At 35.0% G+C, this 16,020-nt stretch overlaps 1 protein-coding gene across 1 annotated transcript in view; it reads right to left on the bottom strand.

The window, feature by feature from the left end:
* The window catches only part of enc (R3H domain containing protein encore), a 118,099-nt gene extending 105,313 nt beyond the window's left edge, over positions 1 to 12,786 (bottom strand). The window contains exon 1 of the mRNA XM_089648351.1: positions 12,442 to 12,786. The gene's annotated coding sequence lies outside the window, so the exon portion shown is untranslated. The remainder of the gene's footprint in view (positions 1 to 12,441) is intronic.
* Positions 12,787 to 16,020: the final 3,234 nt, after the last annotated feature.

A 16,020-nucleotide genomic window follows, 5' to 3' on the forward strand; every position in this document is an offset into this window, starting at 1 on the left:
TTTGTGTGTTCTGTGCTCGGTCAACCCTGTCAACATATATTGAAAAAAATTCAAACCAATTTTCAATTATTTTATTTTAGAAGAACTAATCGCACAAATAGACAGACGCGGATAGCGACTTTATTTTATACTATTTAGATATACATACTGACACCATAATAATGGTGTTTGAAAAATGAGAGTAAGAAAACAGTGTGCAATATAGCTGTGAATGAGGAATACTTGGAGCAGGTGAATGAGTATTTTGTGTATTTTGGTAGTATGTTTACGAGAGATGGGAAGGCTGACAGAGATATTGAAAGAAGGGTAAATGCAGGTAACTCCATTGATGGAGGACTGAACGTAGTTGGCGCTATTAAAAAATTATCCAAAGAAGCGAAGTTAGCAGTTCACAATGGAGTGCTGGTACCTACCCTGATGTATAGAAGTGAGGCATGGAACTGGCAGAGAAATGGTGAAAGTAGACTGAATGCTGTTGAAATGAGATGAGTAAAAGGATAACATATGATGTGAATGGTAGCAGAAGTCGGGGACGCCCGAGGAAGACATGGCACGATCAAATGAATCAGATACTTGAGTCGGGCCATGTTAAGTGTCAGAATAATAGAAGAGTATGTATGAGACGGTGTATGCATGTGAATGAGGCAAGAAGTGTGTGGTGTAACGATACGTCCTCTCTGCCTACCCCTGCGAGGCGATGGTTAGGTAAGGTTATATACTAAAAAAAACACCGTGTAATATATTTATAATTATTTCAGAAAAAACACTGTTTCCCAACTGCTCCCAACCGTCTGGAACAAGTGAGACCATGGCATCCCCAATTGGGAAATGTTCTGAGGCTGAAGGTAGTAGGGGGGGGGGGGGATGGGCAATAGGTATGTGACAAGTACCTGGCTATTCAGATCTGGTCACTAAACACGGCTAACCCATTTCAAGCATCATTTCAACTCTGAATGGTGGTCTTACACCAGGCACCAATAAGATTTACATGCGCACGCCGGGATTTGAACCCGCGACCTCCGGATTGCTAGTCGAGAACCTTACCCCTCGACCACGGAGGCCGGAATTACATACACAGTGCGTGCTAAACAAATTTCACATTTTCAAAAAAGGTTTTTTGTTGTTATTTCCAGTATGTGTAATTCTCACAATGTGTAAATTTTTTCCGTGTGTAATTCTGGAAGTGTAATTAAAATCGATACGAGAAATTCATACCTGTGTAATTTCGTCATATAGCCAAGTGGTGGGTATCAATTATGGAAGTGGTCATTAAATCTATTAGCTAATGAAATGGCAACTCTCCCAGTTGATCAGCGATCAGTGATCACCTGCGTCACCGGTAAACAAACGTCTAGCAGACACAGGCTTTAAGAAACTATATTATTTATTCGATAATTCACCTTCTTATATACTCTACCACCATTTATTTTAACAGTTTTGTACACATATTAATACTCGTATTAATCTATATAAATAAAAATGTAAATGTTCGTTTGTTCAAAATCTTAAAATTCGGAAATTTCTTTACTGACTGCGACTACGCGTGTGTTTTTATATACCTATATTATAGAGATGTTACTTGTACCAGGTGAAAATATGTTTTTTTTAATGAAAAATAGCGCCATCTGTTAGACAAACTATAGGTTTATAATTAAGTAGGTAGGTATTTGAGTTCCAACTTACGAATTTTATGATTTGAGAGGATTTAGGGTTATTTTTTTTAAATAACAGAAAATTTTAAACACATTTTTTGTACTCGAGTCTACAGTTCTCAAAGAACTACTAGCAATTTATATGGCCTGTGGAAGACACAAAGGAAAGTGCTACGAAGAACGATCGAAGTTGCTATCTTCTAAAATAGAATTTTTATCTAACGGCAGCCCATAAAACACGTCACGCAGTAAATTGGTATGAATAAAACGTTAACGCGGCCACAGCTTGACACGTATAACTTTGCAGGCGGCCAGAAGAGCAGTTAAAACATTTTTTTTTAAATACTTTGAATTTTACTTTTGTTTTCGGTAATGAATGAAAGCAAATTTTGGAAGCGGAAATTAACCCACTTCCCGGTATCCGATCGAGCCGAAACTCAGCAGATATACTCGTTGTAGATAACAATGCATTATATTAATGGTATTTTCATAGTAATCCGACTAAAAAAGGGATTGCAGGCCGTTTCCTGATAATTTTTTAGTAAATTCATAATTTATCGGAACACGTGTTCATGCACCTGCGTTTGCCTTGATAATATATATTGGCCTAATGCGAAAATATTAGGATCTTTATGAACACGTGTTCCGACGTCGTGGTGATACATTAGTTTTTTACTAAAAGTTTATCAGGAAACCTTTCAATTAATTCGTTTAGGGCCTGCAATCCCGTATTTAACCGCATTACGAAAAATTTTAAGAGGTTCTTAATAAATTAGCAATACTCATTTTTCTCCTTGCAATTCTCTGAATTCGGATAACATTACAGCAGTCAATAAACGAAATGAATGTCGGTCCTACCCCATCGGCATCTGGCAAGGTCGGTAGTGTGGTTGAATCCGGTCCCTCGGAAGGAAGTTACAATCCTTAGCCAAATTTTGACGTTACAGTAAAAAAAAACTTTTAACGGGTTGATTTTTTTGTTATTTTGCTGCCAAAATATTGATTAATAATAGATTAAGACAAATTGACAATCCGTTCAGTGTAAATTGTTATCAAATAATCGTTCACAGATGCACGATTAAGATTATAAAATCTAAATTCTAATCGATATCTTATAATCGAATCGGTACATCACTAACACAAATAATATTTCTATAGTGGAATAACTTTTTGATCAAAACAGCTGATAATAATTTTTAATCGTCAAAGACAATATTAACCACTCTCAAACGAAAAAGTATGAAACATAACACAACGATCCAAAACTCTTTTTAATTGCAATAAAAATATCAGGACTTAGCACAGACATAGGAATCAATAGACGAGAAGATAATGGCGAGGGGTAAAATCAACTGAAGATGACATCAGAAAGACGATGGGCCCCGAGCAGCGATACATTGATGAAGGCGATTTCGCATTTTGGGAAATCCCGATGGGTATAGCTGCGATTTTCACCCGAACGAGTTCTTCGAAGATATGAGACTGATTTAAAAAAAAATCTTCTTTAGGTAGCCCCACGGGAAGAAATTGCAAATTGCAGCCGGTGTTGTCCAAACCATGGTAACGACTGAAAACGTCACGACCCTCCCGACTTAATGAGACCCCTGAAATTTTCCGGGTGTACCGGCACTTGTATTTAGGAATCTATGCATCAAGAAAAGTAAACATCATTTTTCCAAATCCATTTGCTGAGAGCTTTCAGCCGAGTAACGTCTGATATCCGATGCAGTTCAGGGAACGGGTTCAGTGAATGCTATGCGGCACACTAATTAAATTGATCGGAACCCCGGGATCCATATTTTTCATGCCCCTGAGTTAGATTATTTCCTTAATTTATTTAAAATACTAGAAAATGGAAAAACAAAGGGATTTAAACACTATCACGCCATCTATATGCAGGGGTAAATAGAGATTTATTCTTTTATTCATTTATTTAACCCCCAGAGGGCTTTTTCATGTAGGTGGTACAATTTCAATGACAGTTTTGAAACATGAGAAAGAAATAATAAAAATAAAAAAAACATAAATTAAAAAATACAGCGATTTGAATGGCTTAAAAAAAATATAACTTCCATTTAGGAATAGTGTTTAAATGTCTTTTACGTAATCCACAAAATTCGCAAAGTTAATATTAAATATAATATCGACATCACCTAAGTATTGGTTTCCCATAGTGTGAAACCGTTGTATTGGAGAGTTCGCAATGTAATTGCGCTTATGTGTGTTGCAGTGGAATAGTGTATTTTGTCGTGATGTTATTGTAGGAATTCGTAAGTTTATGAGTTGCAGAAGTTCGCAACAGTCGAATTTAGAGTTTAGAATTTTGAATAAAAAAGTTAAGTCGTTTATTTTACGCCTGTCTTCCAATGTGTGTATTTTTAGAGTATTTAATAAAAAATGATATTGTGAGTCTTCTAGTGGGATATTTAATTTAAAATTTATAAAACGTAGAATTTTTTTTTGTACTCGCTCAATGTTATTAATGTGAATTTTGTAAGAGGGAGACCAAACTACTGAGTTGTATTCAATTATGCTTCTAACTAGAGATATGTATAACAGTTCTTGTATGGAGTTAAAGTTTTTAGTTGTTCTTAATACGAAGCCTAGTGTTTTCATGCCTTTGTTTACTTCTAGATGATAGAATACCAAACAATTCGGTATTGGCTGCGTTTGTTGACTTGCAGGGGTGCCCGAGTTCATCAGGTGTGGTGTGTTCAGGTCTGTCTTAGCGGCGGAGTTGCATGCCCACCAACAGTGTGAAGGTCCATATCGGAAAATGTCGGTTTGGGTAAACCCTTTGTCCTCTCCAGCTTATATCTCTCGACCAATCGTCCGACACATCCCAGAACTTCGTTTCATTAAAAAGACCCTCCACAGACTACACAGCATCACCAAAAATGACAGGCCCTGAGGGACATTATTTTCCTGTTTGGGATCATTTTTTACAGTGCGAAAACGCACAAGAATTCCAACTATCCCCAATTGGGGTATGTTGCGAGGCTGAAGGTAGTGGGGAAGGGAAGGAAATGGAGAAGAGGAAGGTAAGTACCTGGCTATTCAGATCTGGTTACCGGCAAAGACATTTTAAGCAACGTTTAATTTATGCATGGTGGTTTTACACCAGGGCGATACTGAGAGTATCTTCCACTCTGAGAAAGGTGAATACCACGCAAGAGTCCCAACTGCTCCCAACCGTCTAAAGCAATTTGGACAATGCATCCCTATTGTAGGGGTGTATGTTTTGAGGTTCAGGGAGTGGAGGGGATAGAGTTGGGGAAGATGAAAACCTCGTTATTCAGATCTGGTCACAAGGCATGGCTAAAGTCAATTTTTTTTTATTAATAATTTTCTTTTGTTACATGCATTAAAATATAATTACAAAAATTAAGTATTACAAAAACTAGTATTACATTATTAAAATTATTATAGTACTACAAAAAGCATTTTATTCACAGGTAAAGAAGGTACTATAAAAAATAAAAAAGGTAGCTTTAAGATAAGAAAAATAAAATGATACACTTAAATAAAAAAATATAATAGAATAGTATGCATATATACCAAAAAAAAATCCCACATAGGCATCGCCAGTTCGTGGGTATACTTATTTTGTTAAGTGCAGTTTATAAAACAAATAATTCCGTTTTTACAAAATTATAATTAAGAAAAAAAGGTTAAAAAATAGAAAAATTAAGGTTTTGTAAATATACAAAAGGTAGGATGTTATAGCAGGTAAGTATTTGTGTCAATGGTAGTGATCCAAGTCTTTATTACGTTTTTGTATATGCTGAAAGACGATATATTTTTAGATCTAATTTCTATAGTCTGATAGAGTGCATTGTAGATTTTTGGCTTCATTCCACGCTATGTTTCGACTGCCTTCTGTTAATTTCTAGTTAACTACAAAAGCCACACAATAATGTATGGGCAAACCGCCATTGCTTCATTCATACATGGTTTCCTGTTATTCCCGACTCTTGACATGACCTTAATCAAGCATATTATGATTAACTTGATCGTGCCATAACTTTCTGGGGCTAAACAAGAAATCAAAGATATCATCCTACGCAGAAACCTATGAGAATCTTATTAGCTTAAAAACGTTTGTATGAGACTTACTAAAAACTCACGAAACTCTTGCATCACTACATGGTACTTTCTATCTGGAATTTACACGTAAACGCAACTATTTTTAGCTCGGAACGTCATATTTGATATACACATATGCAAGATATGATGCACGGAGAAAAATGAGTATTGCTAATCTATTAATATCTCATCAAATTATTCGTAATCCGGTTTAAAACGGGATTGCAGGCCTTAACGAATGAATTAATGGATTTCCTGATAAACCTTTAGTAAATGACGAATATATTATCACGATGTCGGAACAAGTGTTCACGAAAATTCTAATATTTTCGCATTTCGACACATATTAGGAAATGATTAAAAGTTTATCTGGAAAAGGCCTGCAAACCCGTTTTTAATTGGATTATCAATAATTTGAAGAGATTCGCAATTTTTCGCAAACCGTTTATTTTCCTTACGTAAGTCCTAATAAATAAGAAGAGACGCCATTTTATTAAATGCACTTATGCCGAAATGTACTCTCCAGAGCGAAACAGAATAGCAAAGCTAATGATTATTTGCAATTATAACATTATTATTATATATAGCACGCACACTGTTGCACATTGCACGTGTCCACACGTTGCACCACCACAGATGCGCATCAGTCAGGCCTGACCCAGTTTATGGGGGTAGGTCCATTAACCCCTTTTCCCCACCCCTCCCAGCCAACCCCCTGGTGACGTCGCAGCTATCCCAGCTGTCGCCATGGCAACGGATGCATCGGGCCTGCAGCCAATCACAGAGCTTGAAATACAGCATGTAGGAAAGGGTGGGAAGATTCCGGGGCATGTTGTATTTAAAATGGTATGGGAAACTAGGGGCAAATTGTTAAAAGGGGTATGGGGACACTAGGGGCAGGATGTTGAAAGGGTATGGGGAATCTAGGGGCAGGTTGTTAAAAGGGTATGGGGAAACTAGGCGCAGGTTGATAAAAGGATATGGGGAAACTAGGGGTAGGTTGTTAAATAGGTATGAGGAAACTAGGGGCAGGTTGTTAAAATGGGTTCCATGATATTTCATCAAAATGACAATTATACACACCTTTAAAAAGTGATATGGAGTCATTAAAAGTGATGAAACAAGAACAAGTTTAAATAGATACATATGTAACCTAGTTTTGTTTCATCACTTTTTATGACTTTATATCACTTTTTGTAGACGTGTTGAACTGTCATTTTGATGAGATACCCGGTCACCGTTAAAATGGTATGGGGAAAATAGGGGCAGGTTGTTAAAAGGGGTATGGGGAAAAAAAGGCAGGTTGTTAAAAGGGTTGGGGAAATTAAGGGCAGGTTGTTAAAAGGAGTGTGGAGAAACTAGGGGCAGGTTGTGATATAGGGGATGCAAAATGTAATCGAATCAACGCAGCAGTAAGAATTAATTCTCCCTGAAGTGTAGCAGAAAAATTGCATTTTAATTTTGTACATCAATCTGTCTCAAAAGTCAAATGAATTTATATAAAAAAAATTATAATAATGAGTTATATTTATATTTGAGGTCTTTTTGATTCCAACTAGATATACAAATAATTCTATATATATATATCAAAATTTAAATGATCGTTTGTTCAACATCTTAAGGACGGGTTGTTTCGGAGAATTTGAACAATTCATCAAATTTCAACGTTCATTTACGGGTTCTGTGAAAGTCCTATTCAAATTCTGTTATTATATCATTATAGGCTAGTTGCTTGACAGAACTGAAATAAAAACAGAACTTGAAAAAATCTTTCACAGAACCTGAAAATGAACGTTGAAATTTGATGAATTGTTCAAATTCTCCGACACAACCCGTCCTAAGTCTCCGAAGGTTCTTTACCGATTGCTTTCAAATTTTGACAAAACGTTGCATTCGAATACGCGTGTTTTTATATACCTATATCATATAGATATCGCATGAGACAGGTAAAACATGTTTTTTTTAAAAAACAGTGCCATCTGTTAGACAAACATAATTTCTTTTAAAAATAGCACAATCTGTTGGACGTAATAAACACGCGCAATTGTTTCACTATGCAGAGACAGACTGCCACAGCAACGCGTGGCGGGGTAAAGCTAGTCCTAAAATAATATCCCGTGATTTTTCACGGTTGATTTAAGGTGGGTGGCAACAAAGCACTAATCTAGTGGCTACATAGAGTGTCTCTTTAATGTAGCCTTGGAGGTGGCATTTGAGAGGCCACCGATTTATCGAAGGGCAGATCGTTATAATAGTTGATGCTTCAACTATGAAGGAAAGTGTCCATAATTTCAAGCGGGTTGGAATGTCAAGGGTTCTCTGTTCTCTTAATATTGAGGGTGCCTTGAGCAGTTTTACTTATTTGGCTTTTGGAACCAAAATGTCCGTTTGCAATTATTTATTTTTTATACAGTGTTTTTGATTTAAAAAAAAAAACAAAAGGTACAATAATACAAAGAAGATATACATTATTTTAAGAATACCTACAAATGAAATAAAAAGAGAGATAAAAGAAAAATGTTGAAAATATCAAAGGCAATTAGAAGATAATACGAAAATATCACAATAGAATACAAGCAAAGCAGAATATAATAACAAAAATGGAGAGGATAATACAAGACAATAGGAAAAGATAGTACAAGTTCAAAGTAAAAAATATATGACAAAATATATCGAAAATAGCAGAAGAGAATAAATCAAAAGAGAGTACACTAAAATAGTTGACGATAACACAAGCAAGCAGAAGAGAGTAGAAGAAAACAGCAGAAGACAACATAAGCAAGCAGAAGGATGATCCACAAAAACAGCAGAAGACAACACGAGCAAGAAAAAGATAGTATAATAAAATAGCAAATGATAACACAATCAAGCAGAAGAGAATATACGAAAATGACAGAAGATGCTATTTCATAGTTCCAGGGTGAAGATACTGAGAAAGTATCGCCGTGGTGAGAGACCGACGAAACGTTGCTTAAACTGGCTTTAGCCGTGTTTGGTAATTAGTTCTGAATAGCCAGTTACTTTCCCTACCTCCCACTCCCCGCACCTTAAGCCACACAACATACTATAATTGGTTATGCCATAGTCTCACTGGTCTCAGACAGTTGGGAGTTAGCAGTTGGGACTCTGGTGCGGCATTCACATTAAAAATACATTTTCAAAAAAACTATCGAAACCAGAGTTAAGTCGAACACACTTTGTTTAAAATAATAAAAATATAACACACTGTATAAAACCTTTCGAATAACTGTATAAAAAATAATATTCAAATACTTCTCCCTTTCTCGCTAATAAGAATATGTTGATAGGTGCGAGCAAGACAATTGCATTTTTTGAAGAAAAGTTTGGTAAGGACCTCACTGTATACCAATACACACAATCTTATAGTTTGGTTGTTTGGGTCCTTTCTAAATATTATAAATTCTAAAATGATTTTATATAATAATAGAATAGCAAAATGAAATCACAACATTTCACAATACGTGAACGAGACTATATTAGATTGTTTTAACAAAGAAACAAAGGAAAATTATCAATTAAGAATTTTGGAGAGTTTCCAACTAGATTCTAACAAGGATCTAGTTCAATTATTATGAATACCGTGATAGGAAATCGAGTGTACACGACTCTCTACTCCATGTTGTTATAATAAAAATGTCTTCGTTTTTTCCCTCTCATGTTCAGTATATATATATATATATATATCTGGGGATGCCACTCTAGGAAAAGTTTCCATTTAGCGAGAATTTTCAGCTGAAATAGCGAGATAATAATTATTATTTAGTAGGTACTTATCGAAAATTTGTTGGATTGCTTGTAATGGCAACACGAAGACGGTTAAAAGAAAAATATTTTTACTTTTGAAAGGTACATTTTGGTAAATATTTCTCTAACCGCTCCACTTTTAATAGACACAGATTATGGAAATTACACTTCGTTACAACTTAATTACTACAACAAACGACGATTTACGTCGGGATAGATGGTAAAAGATGCATTCATGATTCCATCTTTCTTCAAAGTTTCAAATTTACCTAATAAAATATTTGCCGCCATTTTGGACTTTTTGGATGGATTGGCACTTGATTGATCTAAATATGCAAAAATAAGAACATATTTTATTTTTTTTTATTTATTTATTTATAATGTATTACAAAAAACATGGTAAGTAACACATTATTCCCAATGAGTTGAGATAAAACTCATTACGGGAAGTACAGACACATAAAATACATTTTACAAGGATATTACACTTTTAAAAAAATACAACATATTGAAAAGGAAAAGAAAAATAAATAAAAAAGGAAAAATACTTTGTTAAGAATAGAGATTTTAGAAATACTGAGAGACATCTATACACATGAAACATAGTAAACCAACATATGAAAGCGAGCGAAAATTCACTGGTTTAAAAACATTTTCAGGAAATAATCTTTAAGCGTTTTAACTAATATTTTTTTGTTAGTTACTGATTGCTTTATTTCATTAGGTAATGCATTGTATTGTCTATATGCAATATATTGTAATGAGTTAATACCAAATTTTGTTGTGTGGGTAGACGATGCTAGGTGTATTAGATTTTGGGACCGTGTTTTGTGCTGGTGTATGTCTGAATTAAATGCTGGTTTGATGTTAGTGTGTGAGGATCTATGTATGATTTGTAATATTGTACAAGTGATATTGTATTTAGGTAGAACCGTAAAAGGAAGTATGTTTGTCTTTAAATATATATCTTTGATATGTATATCCCACGGTAGACGGTAGATATTCCTTATTGCTCGATTTTGAATCACTTGTATTTCTGATATTTGTTTTTTAGTAATAGTGCCCCAGATACTAACTAAATAACTCAGATGGGAGTGAATCATCGCATAGTATGTGGCCCTTAGTAGAGATGTAGAGAGAAGACCTTGGAGTCGGTACAGTACGCCGGTTATTGGGGATATTTTAGATTTCACATGCTCAACATGGGAATTCCACGAAAGTTTAGAGTCTATTAATAGCCCTAAATATTTCGTGACTTCTATATTTTGGAGCTTCTCAGTTCCAAGTGTGATATTCATTGGCACATAATCCTTATTACCGAAAGTTAGGTAGTGCGTTTTTTTTATATTGAGGCTCAATTTATTAATACCTACGAAGCGAAGCGTCGTGCTCTGTCAAGCTATCGTTAATAATAGTAAACAACTTTATAATAAATCCCACGGAAGATAAAACGTAATCGTCGTTAAAAACAACGAAAGTTTAACACGTGGTAGTGTTCTCCAGTGACTTTTTAACATTTTACCATTGTTTTTTTAATAATATAAACTATAAAATTCACTGCATCCCAAACCAAAGTGTTGTGTACAACGGATAAAGTGCGCGGATTGGCCGCTTTAATTATGAGCTCACCTTTCAGGGCTCCTATTGGTTGCGTTTGTGTTGTGAATTCATCACGTTCAAAGTTTCAAATTTACCTAATAAAATATTTGCCGCCATTTTGGACTTTTTGGATGGATTGGCACTTGATTGATCTAAATATGCAAAAATAAGAACATATTTTGTGTATGTAAATAAATAAGTGTAATTTCTATAATATAGACCTAAAAGTGCGGCAGTTAGGAAAGTAATTACCATTATTATTATTATAACAATGATCAATTTAGAATAGTTTCAACGACAAAAATATACATACATTTGTAAAATATTAATAACGTCATCAAATATCGTCACAACGCCAAAATCGCGCTCTGACGGTGTCAATTACTGCCGCCAATAACAGTTTGGGTCAATATAAAACAGATTATGTTAGGCTTGTGCGGAAACTGATTAGGTGTACAATATAATAACAACAAATAGTACCGTATACACTATGCGTTTTTTGATGATTTTGAATGACAGCTGTCAGTCAGTACAGAGGAAGTAATAGTTACTTACATCGAAGTCTGTTTATTAGATACTGATCTCAAGTATCGATTGCAAATTACACTTCCTTCTGGCAACACTGAATATTATGAGAAATCGTTCCAAAATCAAAACTAATTATAATTTCGAGATAATAACATTACTATTCAAATCAAAGAATGACGTTTGGCGTTTGAACAACACGAAAGATGTATTATTAATTTATGCATTTTAAACAAGGTCCTAATGAAAACTGTAAAAAATTCATCAGACCAATAACATTCAAATCGAAAAAGCCCGTAAGTTGACGAATATAACCATTTATCTCCAATTATACTGTTTCTCTGCAATTAGGCGGGAATCAACGAACCCACAATCGCTGACTATAAACCACAAGTCGAGTGCGGATACCATTACTCCACGAAGCCGTCAAATAATGTTCTAAATGACGTTTGGACGACACGAAATAGATTAAAAATACGTATCATCAACGTTCACATTGAAATAAATATTTATATAATATAAAATAACATCACGCCAACGCCAGAAGCGACGTAAACTATAAAAACATGAACGTTATTAAAGACGGGCATCGACGATTTAATGTTTAGCAGATCCGTTGCCAAAAATTAAATTTATATATGCCAGCGTTTCCCTTACAAGACGATTGCCAAATATTGTATATATTATTACACATTAACGAATCCGACATGATGATAAAAGCGCAAATGACTAGCTGTCAGCGCAAACCAGAAACATAAATACATACACACATGTTGTATGTGCCGCAAAAACGTAAAAATACTTTGCTACTTACGCAATATTTCGGCGGCTGTCTGTCTATATTTTTCTATCACACAATTCGACAATGCCCTCCATTCTCGGAGCACCAGGGCACTTGTTAACCCGCGACATCACAGATGAAATAAACGAATTTTAAACTGGGGACAGAATTCAATCACTTCGTACTCTCGGACAATAGATGGAAAAGCATGACTCGATTGTACGCTATGGCTGTTTGACAGAAGCGTCTACGATTTGATATGAACTCCGATGTTTTGAGTTTGACACAAGCGATGGAGCGCGGCGCAGATGGACAGATCTAAATATAAAACTTCCGATAAATGGATCTCACGGCGACCGCGGGTTTTCACACACTCCCCGACTGCATTTTCGTATAATAATAATATAAATAAAATGACAAGTCTTCATTTGACATGCGCGCGAATCACATCTACGATTTTACTACTGCCATCTAGCGAGTAAAACAAGAACTAGCAGAAACTCCAACTTAAATCAATATCCGAAAAGCATTCCGTTGCAATAGTTCACTTTTCTACCACTAAATCGTTACTTTTAAAAGAACTCTAATATTCTTGCTGAGCTTCATTGATTGTCATCTCATGTAGTATTTGGCGCGACTTGCGCTTTGTCAACTAACGCCAACTAGTGGCAGAAAATGTAATCGTGTCGGTAATGATTTTCTCGACGTAACGATTTTCATTTCGGCAGTTTTGTTGATTATCAAGAATCGTTTAATTTACAAATTGTAACGTTATTGCAAAATCTAAAATTAAAATCATGCAAGTACATTCCTAATTTAGACAACAAATTAATGTTATGTCAGGATTCTTTATTACTAATCTTTTTCTGTCAGTATTATGGGCAACTACTGTTTTACTACGAAATTTTGAGCTTCAAATTTATGAGCACCATCTATGGCCCAAAAGATTAACTACATATGAGAGCTTTTCGAGAAAATCTTAACAAAGAACTGAAATAACTTAAATAATTGCACATTTTTATATTTTATATATTGGTTCCAGAGTTTTCCAGTTCTGTTGTAAAGTACAGTAAGTTTACTAGTTAAGTACTAATCTTTATTACAAGATGTATAGTAAGTACTTACTGATGATATTTATACTATATAAAATAATAAGCAACCTACTACCAAAATACTTTTCAAAGAAAATTATATACGACGTGCAATGAAATTAAGCTACCAAAAAGGGACAAGGCCAATACACAAAATAATTACCATATAAATAAATGCAATACTCAGAGGCGGATTTGCCCTTAGCCCTATGTAGGCCCGGGCCTAGGGCGGCCAGATATTAGGGGCGGCCAATCGTGACAAGATAAGAAGTTCTGAAAAGGAAAATGTATGAGGGGTGGGTAGGAATCTGGGGATTAGTGTGTCCAGGAGTGACATTCGTATGAATACATCCCTCCAACTGCGATGGGTCAAGATAGTCCGGCTGGAAAGGTCAAAAGGCCTCCCTCACCCAGTCTCTCTCGATCCGGCCCGCCACGCAGCAGGTGGGCAGACGTATCCGCCGCCAAGACCTGGATAAATCTCACCCCATGAACTATGAATGATAATGGCAGGAAAATTAAAACGGTTTTGACCCTAGGAACTTACTGAAAAGTTTGGATACTCCTGGTCAATATGATGGGTACTGAGAAAGGGGCGGCTACATGGTCTGGGGCCTAGGGCGGCCAAGACTGCAAATCCGCCTCTGGCAATACTGTAATAAGCTGCCGGAAACCATAAAGTCTGCAACAATAGATAGATTCAAGCTGGATTGTATGAGTTATATTAATCAAAAGTATATGTAATAATTTATGTACGTAAGTAATAATCAATATTATAAAATAAAATAAATATAATGTCCCGAATTCTCGATTGAAGTGAGTGAAATAAACTCAAGAAAACAATGTTTTATACCCCTGCAAATAGCAATAAGTATACATATGTATTAGTAAAAAAGTATCTACATATACGGTGTCCGGAAACTCGTAGTACAAGCGGGAAACTGGTGAATCAATATCACATTTGGAGTCGATTTGGGGTTATAACATTTATGAATTGAGCTTTCGTTTTTGATTAAATCGAGTAAATTGAAAATAATCGGTCGCTAGAGGTTTAATGACAGTAGCAGTTTACTATCTTTAAAATGCGTCGAAGCGTAAACCCTGCTCTAAAAGTTTTTTAATTGGCTAAAAAAAATGAAAGTTAAAAAAAAATATAACTGAATGCTGAGATCGAAAAAGTTTTTTTTGGGTTCACCGGTATCCCGTTTGTACTACGATTTTCCGGTCACCGTGTATATTAATTTTAATAAATGTTTTAGCATTCTTTATTTGTTCCATGATAAATACTCAAAATGACAATTCAACACATCTATAAAAAGTGCTATAAAGTTATGAAAAGTGTTATATAGGTTACATATGTAACTATTTAACCTATTTTTTGTTTCATCACTTTTCATAACTATAGCACTTTCTATAGGTATGTTGAATTGTCATTTTGAGGAGGTGTGTTGAATTGTCTTTGTAGTTACATAATATGTAACCTATTTAACCTAGTTTTTGTTTCATCACTTTTCACAACTTTATATCACTTGTTATAGGTGTGTTGAATTGTCATTTTGATGAGTTATCCGGTCACCGTTTTTACTATAGTGTTTTTATCTGAAGTGACCTGCCAGGTAAGTATGTTTTTCGGTATCTGTTTTGTAAATAGTAAAATTAGATAGAGTTTAGGAACTCGTAATAAATTGAACAGCGCTAACGAGGTGATTTTACACAAAAGCGGAGCTATACAAATTATCCAATATCATTATTATTATTTTTATTATGTTCGCGAATTCTCGATGGGAGTAGGTAAGTAAAATAAATTCATTTGAACAATTATAGAGATTTGTTTTTGGGGTTATTATGCCGTGTTGCGCTAACTCCTTCTTTAGCCAACGTTTCGGACAGCATTGCAGTGTCCATCATCAAGGCAGATGTGTAATGTCGATTAATGTGTAATATCGATTACACATCTGCCCTGATGATGAACACTGCAATTCTGTCCGAAACGTTGGTAAAAGAATGAGGTAGCGCAACACGGCATAATACCCCAAAAACAAATCACTATAATACTTTCGGACGTGAAAATTTTGAACAATGTTATAAACCCTGGCTAACAAACGAGGAGGTAGGTACTAATCTTTATTCTGGAATAGTAGGTTTAATTTATTATAAATCTCTTAAAATTATTGGTAATCCGCTTAAAAACAGGATAGCAGGCTGTTTCCTGATAAACTTTTGGTAAATGCACTCGCATCTCCCTTGATAATATACAATGACGAAATATAAGGATTTTTACGAACATGTGTTCTGACATAGTGATAATAAGTTGGTATTTTACTAAAAGCTTTTTAGGAAACCTATCAATTCATTCGGGCTTGCTACGAATAATTTGAAGATATATACCTAATAAATTAACAACATTCAATATTGGTATCTTTTTTCCAAGTAGGTACTTGCTTATAATAAATATGTTTGCGAATTGTCGGTAGGCGATGAGGGAATAAATAGGCACTTATCTTTACTCTGAAATAGTGAG

The sequence above is a fragment of the Hesperophylax consimilis genome, chromosome 27 (assembly GCF_061612785.1).
Source record: "Hesperophylax consimilis isolate HC1 chromosome 27, BYU_Hcon_1.0, whole genome shotgun sequence".
Lineage (NCBI taxonomy): Eukaryota > Metazoa > Arthropoda > Insecta > Trichoptera > Limnephilidae > Hesperophylax > Hesperophylax consimilis.